Here is a 10,336-nt window from a genome sequence, read left to right on the forward strand (position 1 = left end):
AAAGTCATCAATTCAACCACAAATCAAGAATTAATCCATAAACTTGCATCTTCTACTTCCACTAAGCATGATTTGAGCATCAATTAAAGATGTAACATCCCGAATATTAGGAGGTTGTTTGTGAAGAAAATATTAAAGTGTATTTCTTTGGGTTTGATTTAAAACCTAATTTTGTTTTAAAAAAAGACTAGAAACCCTAATATGGTAGCCAAAAACCCTAGTTTACTTGTGACTAACCGGTTTTCCTAAATCTCTCATATTTTAATTGAAACCCTAATTTTAATTACTGGAATTGGAAAATTCCTCACGTTTTCTTAAAAATTTCCTTTTATTTGAAAATTATTATTTATTAAAGCTCTACTATCCAATTGTTCAACTATAAGAGTAAATAAACCTAGAAAATAAGGTTTTACACTTCGGTTTCAAGATTTGAGCAAAATTAGGGTTTTGTGATTTTTTCCGCCGGATGAATTTTCGGTACTGGCCAAGGATCAATTTGATGATTAAAAGTGACTTTTAAGTGAGAAATAATATGTGAGTAGTAGCAATGAGGTAAGGTTAGTGAATGGAAAGTAAAAACTCTAGTACGGGTGTTTTTAAGAAAAACGGCGCGAACCGGCGGGTCCCGCGCATTACCGATTGAACGCACCGCTTGACCACTATTTTTGCTTACCAAACAAATTTATTGAACTTGAACAAAATATCTTCCCCCTCATGATTATAGCTTGACCGAAATTGTGGCTCAAATACAAGGAAAGAAAGAGAAAAATTTTGTGGACAAGAATAGGCCAAGTGTTGGCCAAAAATTGTGGACACAATTACCCTTAACCTCTTACTTCCATATAAGACAAACCAAGCCTCATCTTCCTCCATATTTCTGCATAAGAACCGAGAGAGAGAGAGGGGAGGAACAACAAGAAAAAAAAAAAAACTCCTTCATTTCATCTTCAATCCAACAACTTAGGGAGAAATCAAACAAAATAAACCGATTAAACTTGTTCTTGAGTGACTAGCTAGTGAGTTGTGGTGTGATTCTTGAAGGGGAGAGCTTGTGCTACTCTTGGTGACTTTTATTCAAGGTAAGAGAGTTTATCTCTCCAAGTTTTACTTCTAATCTTGTTATATTAAGCCTAGTAACTTGATTTTAGGGTGAGATTATGGATGATGAGCATGTTTTAGTAGTTTTCCCCAATTTATTTGATGAACTAGGGTTCCTGATTTTCTGCTCAAGTTGATGTATGATGCATGAATGTTGCAATTAAAGTTATATAAGGTTGTTTAGTGGTGATTGGAACCAGAAATTTGAGGAAACTACACTTAGAGCTAAAAATTCCAGATTTCTGGAAAATTTCCCAAGCATTCTGTCCGAAATTGTATCTGTATGTTAGAGGCCGAATTGGCCTTTGGTCAAAGAAGGAAAGTTGTAGAGAATGGTGTTTTATAGGTGCCTACAAAATTTCAGCTCAATCGGAGCAACGCAGAACGTGAAAAGTCCAAAATACCCCTACTGCTTTAAGAATTTCCCAGTAGTCCGTTTCTTCAGTTCAGTCCAGTTTATCACGATTTTTGACCAGGATCCATTCTGATTTAGCTCTGGACCAAAACATGAAAGTTGTAGTGCTCTGAAGTAGCTTTAAAATGCCTCTAAGAACACCTGATTCGGACTTGTGTACACTGAGTTATGTCCATTACAGTGTTCTGCATTTAAACAGCCGGTGAATTGATTTCTGGTTTGGTAATTGGAGAATTTGACCAATTTACATTAGAAACTGGACTAAGTGACCTTCATGAACATTGTAGCTCTGTGTCTTAGCTTCGAAACGGCATAGGTTACGCCTCAATCCGATAAGCGTAGCCTCAGATATGTTATTTCCGCATTTGTACGTCAAATCTGTTTTATGCCACATTGAACTTCTGTACTTGCTACTGTTGTGAATCTTATTATTATGATATTGTGAGCCTATGGAACGGCTCTTGACATGAATGGCTGAGATGTATAATGTTGGGTTGTGTTTGAGAAAAACAATGAAGCCTAAAAGGCTGGAAAATTAGGTAAACACAAAGGGCATGCTGCCCAAATTTACGCTCGAAAACTAGAGAACTACTTGCAACTTGAGTAAGGGTTAAGAGTGATTACTGCTTGAACCATCTAGGGTACTTGAGTATTCTTGTTCCGAGGTATATAAGGAAGGACTTGGCCGAGCTTGTACCCTTGAGAAATGAAATAATGACTATTTGGAATATGTTTCTCTTGTACTTTCGACTCGCATGGCATTTTCAAGTATAAATGTTACAAAGTTTTACCGTTTAAAAAAAGTGAGCAAGTGTTTCACGACTACTATCCGAGTGAATTTCAAATTCTTGATTTTATTGAACAAAACGTCTAAGTTTCGAACTCTAGTCATGTTTCAAAGTTCTCAAACTGAGTTTTATCGCAGATTTGGACTCCGAACTCGGAATATAACCTGAAAGTGACCAGTAAAGGCACTATATCTTTTGGTGAGTGCTTTCAAATACTGAATTGAACTTGATACTTGTACTTGATACGTGCCAATATGATTACATGCCACATGCGTGAATTGTTAGGGCAAGAGTGTACTTTATCGCACTTGCCCTTACGTGATATACTTGTTTATTGTTGCAATTGACTTGATATACTTGTTTATGATGCGCGCACTTCCTGGAATTCCAGAAACCCTGTGGTGAGTTACTCTAGTCGAGCCGGCAAGGGCTTGGTCGATTGGGTAACGAACCCTGGGTCTCTTGTATTGTCGAGTGGAGTGATATCTCCTCGACTAATCGGTATACTCGAGTATTACCACCCGTGTTCTTGAGGATTTTGGGCCCAGCTGGGGGTTGAACGGTGGACGGAGAGTCGTTTAAGTGGTGTTCTACTGGATCGGTTTCTTTACTTGAAAGTTGACGGAGTGTCAACTACTACGTGATCAAGCTCCTGATGATGAATGGAAGTTGGCTCCTGAGAGCTATCCGTATCCTTATGCTTGAAATGATTATTGTTCATTGGATGATTGTTTCTTATGAAAATTTTTATACTCGCTCATTTTGAGATTGCTACTTGAAGTGTTATTGCTCACTTTTATGAACTCTTCATGCTCGTTACCTTGCTAAATCGAAAACTTGTATTTATAAATAATGGTCAATTTGCTATTTGGAACCTCACTGGGCTTTTAGCTCATACCACGTTATTTGTTCTCCTTACAGGGGGTACGAGCGAGGCATAAGAGATGTAAAGGCTAGCGTAGTCTAGTTACTTTAGACTGTGTTTTGAATTTTGGTTTTGTACTCGCGCTATTCCTCGAATGGAACATTTGTACTTGGATTGTATATATTTTGAACTAGTTTAAGTATATCAAGACTTTGTACTTTGGTTTCTATCAATGTAAATTATAAGCTGGGATTGCGGATATTATTAATGGTGCTTGGGGTGTGTGCACATGATTTTAGTGAGTGAGTCCTGGCGAGAGCTGGGCAGGCGGTCCGCCAAACCCTCTGGTACGCCATAGGGGGAGGTGGGGTCGTCACAAAAGAAGGAGGGTGGTTCTTCACAACTTACCTTTAAAACAAGAGAGAAAGAGCTATGGGTCACCTTAACCTTCCAAATAACTTCACACAACAACTCACCACCACTACTTGAAGGTGTTTTATGGAGAAAAATCAAGGTTGGATGGTTGGTTTTGATGATTGAAGCAAGATTGAAGCCAAAACTTGAAGAGGTTTTCTTTCTTCCTTTGAGAGAGAGGGCCGGCACTTGAGAGGGGAAAATGGTGCAATTTTTGGTTAATTTTGTGATTTATTTGGTCAATGGTAAGACATGGAATAGTAGTCTTAAAGGTAACCCAATCAAATGGTGACACTTGTCACCCAATTTAATGCAAGTCTATCACTTTGTTCCCTCTCACATCAATCCAAATAGCTTCCTCTAATTATCTCTTAACACCCGATAAAATAATTCCAGTATCCAAAACTTAATCTAGTTGGCCGAATTTTTCCGGACTTTTCGCACTAGTGGGTCCCACGTCCGGTATCTGCTCTTAATTTCTCAAAATCTATTCGATACTAGAAAAATCATTTAAAAATTATATCTGCTCCTTAAATTTATCTAGAAAAATTTTCTAATCACGAAAATGCAGAAAACAAGTCATGAAAAATAATAAAACTTAGAAAAATGAAAATTACGGGTTCTCACATGTCCACCATGAGTGAGAATGCTCGGTCTTCGAATAGCGAGTACTAACTCTCCAATTTGGAAAGAGCGAGGTCGAACGTGCTTATCAAATGCTTTTGAAAGGCGAGCTTGATAGCACTCAATCCGTTGTTGATTTTTGAATCTCTTTTCGTCGAGTACTTCTAACTCCTCAAGGCGAAGACGAACATTATCTTCTTTATTGAACTCTTCTTGAATCGCAATTCTTAGCGAAGGTATTTGACACTTATATGGAAGAACAGCTTCAACACCGTAAACAAGCGCGTATGGGGTTGCTTGCGTGAGAGTTTGAAAAGTAGTTCTGTATGCCCAAAGCGCTTCTCCAATTCAAAGATGCCAATCCCTTTTTGATTTATCCACGATTTTCTTCGACAGATTACATAATGTCTTGTTGAATGCTTCAGCGAGTCCATTTGCAGCAGCGTAATACATGGAAGAGTTGTATTGTTTGAAATGAAACTTTTCGCAAAGTTTATTCATTTCTATATTGCAAAAAGATTTACCATTACTAGTGATGATATAACGTGGGACTCCATACTGATAAATGATGTGCAAACGAATGAAATCTACTACATTATCCTTTTTGACCTCTCTTAGAAGAATTGATTCAACCCACTTTGACAAGTAATCTGTCGTTGCCAAAATCAAAATGTGTTCGTCAGAAGATTTTGAAAGTGGTCCAACTATATTCAAACCCCAAACATCGAATGACCAAGAAGCCATAGTTGGGTGCAATGGTTCAGGAGGTTGATGGATGAAATTGTCATGGAATTGACAAGTTTGACATCTTCTAGCAAAATCGATGCAGTCCTTCACCATCGTTGACCAGTAGTATCCCATTATCTTCAAGCGAAAGTGTAATTTCTGACCAGATTGATGAGCACCACATATCTCAAAATGAATCTCCTCCATTGCTTGCATGGCCTCATCTTCTCCAAGACACCGTAAAAACATTCCATCAAATGATCTTCGGTAAAGCATCCCTTTGTATTAAATGAAACGTAGCGCTCGACGACGTATATCAACCCTTTTCTTGGGATCTTCCGGTAACTTTCTATGATTACGGTAATTAATGATGAGATGACGCCAATCCTCCTTTTCAATCTCATGGACAAAAATATGATACGCATTTTCTTCTTCACCATTATATTGTTCATCGAATATCAGAGGTATGATCCAATTTTGACATATTGAAATTTGATTTCGATGAGAAGGTAGAGTGATCATGGATGCCAACCTTGCCAAAGAGTCAGCTTGTTGGTTAAATTTTCTCCGGGTATGTTCTATGGTGACATTGTCTAAATATCCTATGAGTTGTCTTGCATACTTATAATATGGGATCAATTCAGGTTTCTTGACATCATAAATACCCAGAAGTTGATTTACCACTAATTTGGAATCACCATAGACCATAACGTGCAACTGCTTCATGTCTGCAGCGGTTTCAAGAACGAGAATTAAAACCTGATATTCGGCCATATTATTTGAACACCGATGTGTCAAAGTAAAAGAGTACTGTAATATGTCTGCTTGAGGGGTATAAAAGACGACTCCCGCGCCAGCTCCATCACGATGAGCAGCTCCATAGAAATACATCGACCATGGAGATTCAATCATAAATACTTCTTCATCGGGGAGTTTATCAATCAACTCTCACTCGGCAGGCATGGGATGATCAATTAGAAAGTTCGTCAATATTTGTCCTTTGACGGCCTTCGCAGGTATATAAATAATTTTGACTTGTTGAAACTGAAGGTATCATCTCGTAAGTCGGTCAGACAGTATAGGTTTTGCCATGACATATTTAATGGGATTGGACTTGGATATGAATCGGACAGTGTGTACTTGAAAATAATGTTTCAACTTCTGAATGGCAAATATAAGTGCCAAACACAACTTCTCGATGGGTGAGTAATTCAACTCATCAGATGTCATCATCCGAATCAAATAAGATAGTGCATTCTCCTTGCCTTCATCATTTTCTTGAGCAAGTAAGGCCTCGACCGACCATTATTGAGCGAAAATATAGAGGATCAATGATTTTCCTAGAATTGGTGCAGCTAACACAGGGGGATTCATGAGGTACATTTTAATGCTTGTAAAAACATTTCTACATGATTTATCCCCACTCGAAGGGTCCCCCTTTTTTTCATCAGTCGACTGAAGGGTTGGCATCGTCCGGCCAAATTAGAGATAAACCCTCGGATGTAAGCCAATTTTCCTTAAAGGCTCTTCAATTCATGGATATTTTGCGGTTCAAGAATGTTCACAACGACATCAATTTTAGATCGGTCGACCTCTATTCCCCATTGATGAACGATGAAACCAAGAAACTTGCTAGAAGTGACTCCGAATGTGCACTTCAAAGGATCCATTTTTAGTTGGTAACTCCGAAGGCGTTGAAAAACTTTTCGAAATTCTTGAATATGGTTTTCTCGCTTCTTTGATTTCACCACAAGATCGTCAACGTAGCACTCCACATTTCTATAGAGCATATCATCAAAAATTTTTTGCATTGCCCTTTGATATGTCGCTCCATCATTTTTCAAGCCAAACGGCATCACTTTATAGCAATAAATTCCCTTGGGAGTGCGAAAGACAGTGAGCTTCTCCTCTTCGGCTGCCATGCGTATTTGATTGTAGCCAGACGATCCATCGAGAAAAGATAGTGCTTCATGCCCTATTGTAGCATCTACTATTAATTCTATGATGGGGAGTGAAAAATCATCTTTGGGGCAAGCCTCATTTAAGTCTCGAAAATCAACACAAATTCGGATTTGCCCATTCTTCTTCCTTACAGGGACGATACTTGAAATCCATGTTAGGTATTTTACTTCTCGTATGAATCCAGTCTCAATCAATTTATTTATCTCATTTTCTATCAAAGGAATCAATTCGGGTCGAAAAGCATCTTTGAGTTTGCTTGACAGGTTTTGTTCCTCGCTTAACAGACAAATTATGAATGGCGACCCTTGGATCCAAACCAGGTATTTCTGAGTAATTCCAGACAAAGATATCTTTGAATTCGAGCAGCAAATCAACATACTCTTTCTCTTCTTCAGAAGTCATACAAGAACTTATATAAATTGGGCAAGGGTCATCACTTGTGCCAAGGTTAATTTTTTTTAACACATCGATTGTATTTTTTACTCCTTGTTCAAATTAAAAAGGAACGTCATCCACATCTTCTTTTTTTTTCTTCAGAATCACTAATCGTAATATGATGGTAAGAAACAATACTTTCATGACCCTGTTCTTCAAAAATAGTTTCGATTTTTACGTTAAACAAGTTTCCATAATGCATAAAGAAATTGGAAACTCGTTTTTTCGGACCATCCTTCTTTATTGGAGTAAAATTTTCTTCCATTACAACTTGGTACTCTTGTTTTTTGCTACCTAATCTCTCATAGATGGGCGGTTTCAAATTTTTCGATTGTGGGCCAAGTCTGTCAAATACAGAAGTACGCTTTGACTTATTTCCCAATCTATTGAAAACAGACCTCTTTTGACTTGTGACCTCCACTTATTCGTTCACGTAATTACAACTTGCTCTTTTGATCATTATACGAACAGGAGAAGGCGGTTGGTAACCAAGACCCATTGATTAACTTTCGACGTTATAACCCTTTTCTTTCAACATTTTCTGTGTAGATGTCAATATATAAGTATTTTCACCAGTTGCTTCAGGAGGGAGCCTGCCCAATGCATTCTTCTTATTTAGGTTATAGCTCACCTTAGCAAGAAGCCTATATGCGTTTGGATCAAAATCTTCTTGGGTCCAATAGGTTGGTAATGAGTAATGTTCCACTGCGGGTCCTTCTTTAGGATGGACAAATCCTTGCAAGTTCACTTTCTCACTTTTAATAGGCTCTATTTTGGTGAGCGGGACATTTAATGCTTCATTTCTGATAAAAGAAAACTGATCTTCTTCTCTATTTGATTTTGGAATATAATGCAAAATGGGTACTTTAGAATCTTGATTTTCTTCCCTTACTGATTCTTTTTTTTTTTACTTCTTTTTGAAGATAAAATTTGGCATCGGCAAAGTGAGTCCCGGCTTCAATGAAAGGTTTATCATTGGCAGTAACTTTCTTAACTATACCGTCTCGACAATATTTGAAACATTGATAAAGAGTAGACAGTATAATTTCATTCTCATGAATCCAGAGTCTTTCAAAGAGCATGTTATAAGAGGTTTTGACGTCAATAATATGAAATAACGCACTTGAATACAACTCACCAATGAGCAATTCAAGCTTTATGAGACCAATTGCTCTTTGCCCCCCTTAGTTAAATCCGTGAATCATGAGGCGGTTCTGGGAGAGATCATCGCTTGAGATTCCCAATTCTTTCATAGTGCGTACAGACATGATATTGATAGCAGATCTCCCATCAATGAGTATTCGATTCATCTTCTATTCTCGAACATTTGCACTAACAAACAAAGGTCGATTCTGGGTTTTGAAATCAACTGTTAAATCGTTATCATAAAAATTGATAGTCGTTGCACAATCCACCAGTGATTTATCATCAATTTTGAGTTTTTTCTCAAATTCAATGCTAGTTTGTGCGACTTGAGGATTTTCAGCCTTGATGACATGACAAGAAGTAGAATTATCATCATCATCACTTAAATATCCCTTGGGCATAAATTCTTTCAGTGTCACAGATTGTCAAACCTCTAGAAGGAGCGGATGATTTGAAGAGACTGGTGTTACGGCCACTCCTTTTTGTTTCTTTATTGCATTTCATTGTTTCATTGTCACTTTAGTTTTTGTTGAACGAATGCTTTTCGAAAAGATATACTTCTTTATCTTTGGCTTGCAAGTCCCCTTTCGAGTAATTAAAGTTCATCCTTTATTGTCATCTTCAATAACGTCTTCAATTGAAGATTTTTCAAGTTCCCTTTTTACAAATAAAGCACTGCTTGACGTGAATAGAACTTCTATCGGACAACACACAGATCCAAACATTATTGTTGTTCGGTTTGCCGATACTTTATCCTCCTCGAGAAGGATTTTTCCTTGACGAGCTAATTTCACAATTTTGTCTTTAAAGACAAAACATTTAGTGAGAGAGTGGCCAATCAGGCGATGATAACAGCAATAATTTGGATCATTGACTTGACCGGCTTCCTCTAAGCGTTTCATTTCCAGAAGTTCAAGGAGTTTCTCCTTGAAAAGATCATCAAACATCCCCTGTAAATCAGACTCAAGGAATGGGTATTCCTTTTCTTACATGTCTTTTAAAGTGAGTCTTCTTATCGACTTGTTTTGGGAGGAGTCTAACTTTTCGATGACCTTTCGGCTCACCTTAGTAGCAATCTTCACGGGAGCTGTGTTTATTGCCATAGACTCTTTATTACTAAGTCTTGAAGGAAGTTTGTGCCCTTTTTTATTTTCTTGTCTTTCATTGCTTTGATGAGATGGTTGCACTCGCGGAACTTGAATAGGAAGTCCATCAGTTGCATTGGCCGTGATGCTTAATTTCATATCATAAGTACGAGTAGCTAATTCTTCAAATTTGTTTGGACGTATGCCTTGTAGAATGTAACTTAAGCTCGAATGCATTTCTCGAATGCATATTTCTATGACAGAGGGTTCAGATAGTCTATCTTTGCAATTAAGATTCAGACTTCTCCACCTATCGATGTAGTTGACCATAGGTTCATCCTTCCATTGGCGAGTGTTAGTCAATTCCAACATACTAACAGTTCTTCTAGTGCTATACAAGTGATTCAAGAATTCTTGCTCTAGCTGTTACCAACTGTTGATGGACTCCAGTGTGAGATTAGTGTACTAATCAAATGCGTTACCCTTTAAGGATCGAACAAACTGTTTGACTAGCAGGTCACCATAGATTCTAGCAGTATTACAGGTCTCGATAAAATGGGCCACATGTTGTTTTGGACTATCTTTTCCATCGAACTGTTGAAACATAGGCGGTTGATATCCAACAAGCATTGCTAAATTGTCAATTCTAGCAGTGTAAGGTTTGGAGTAGGTAAATCTTGATTTTGAGCCGCCCTCATTTTTGTCTTTAATCATGTCTTCAACAAGTTCCTTCAGTTGTTCTATGGGGATAGTTCCCTTGACGGTCACATATACTTCC

At 37.8% G+C, this 10,336-nt stretch overlaps 1 long non-coding RNA gene across 1 annotated transcript; it reads left to right on the top strand.

Moving 5' to 3' along the window:
• The first annotated feature begins 898 nt into the window (after window positions 1-898).
• On the top strand, window positions 899-3,430 carry LOC140007458 (uncharacterized). The gene is made up of 3 exons (XR_011814769.1): window positions 899-1,079; window positions 2,439-2,499; window positions 3,223-3,430. It is a non-coding gene; the product is annotated as an uncharacterized lncRNA (long non-coding RNA).
• The last annotated feature ends 6,906 nt before the right edge of the window (window positions 3,431-10,336 follow it).

This window comes from Coffea arabica, chromosome 5c (genome assembly GCF_036785885.1).
Source record: "Coffea arabica cultivar ET-39 chromosome 5c, Coffea Arabica ET-39 HiFi, whole genome shotgun sequence".
NCBI lineage: Eukaryota > Viridiplantae > Streptophyta > Magnoliopsida > Gentianales > Rubiaceae > Coffea > Coffea arabica.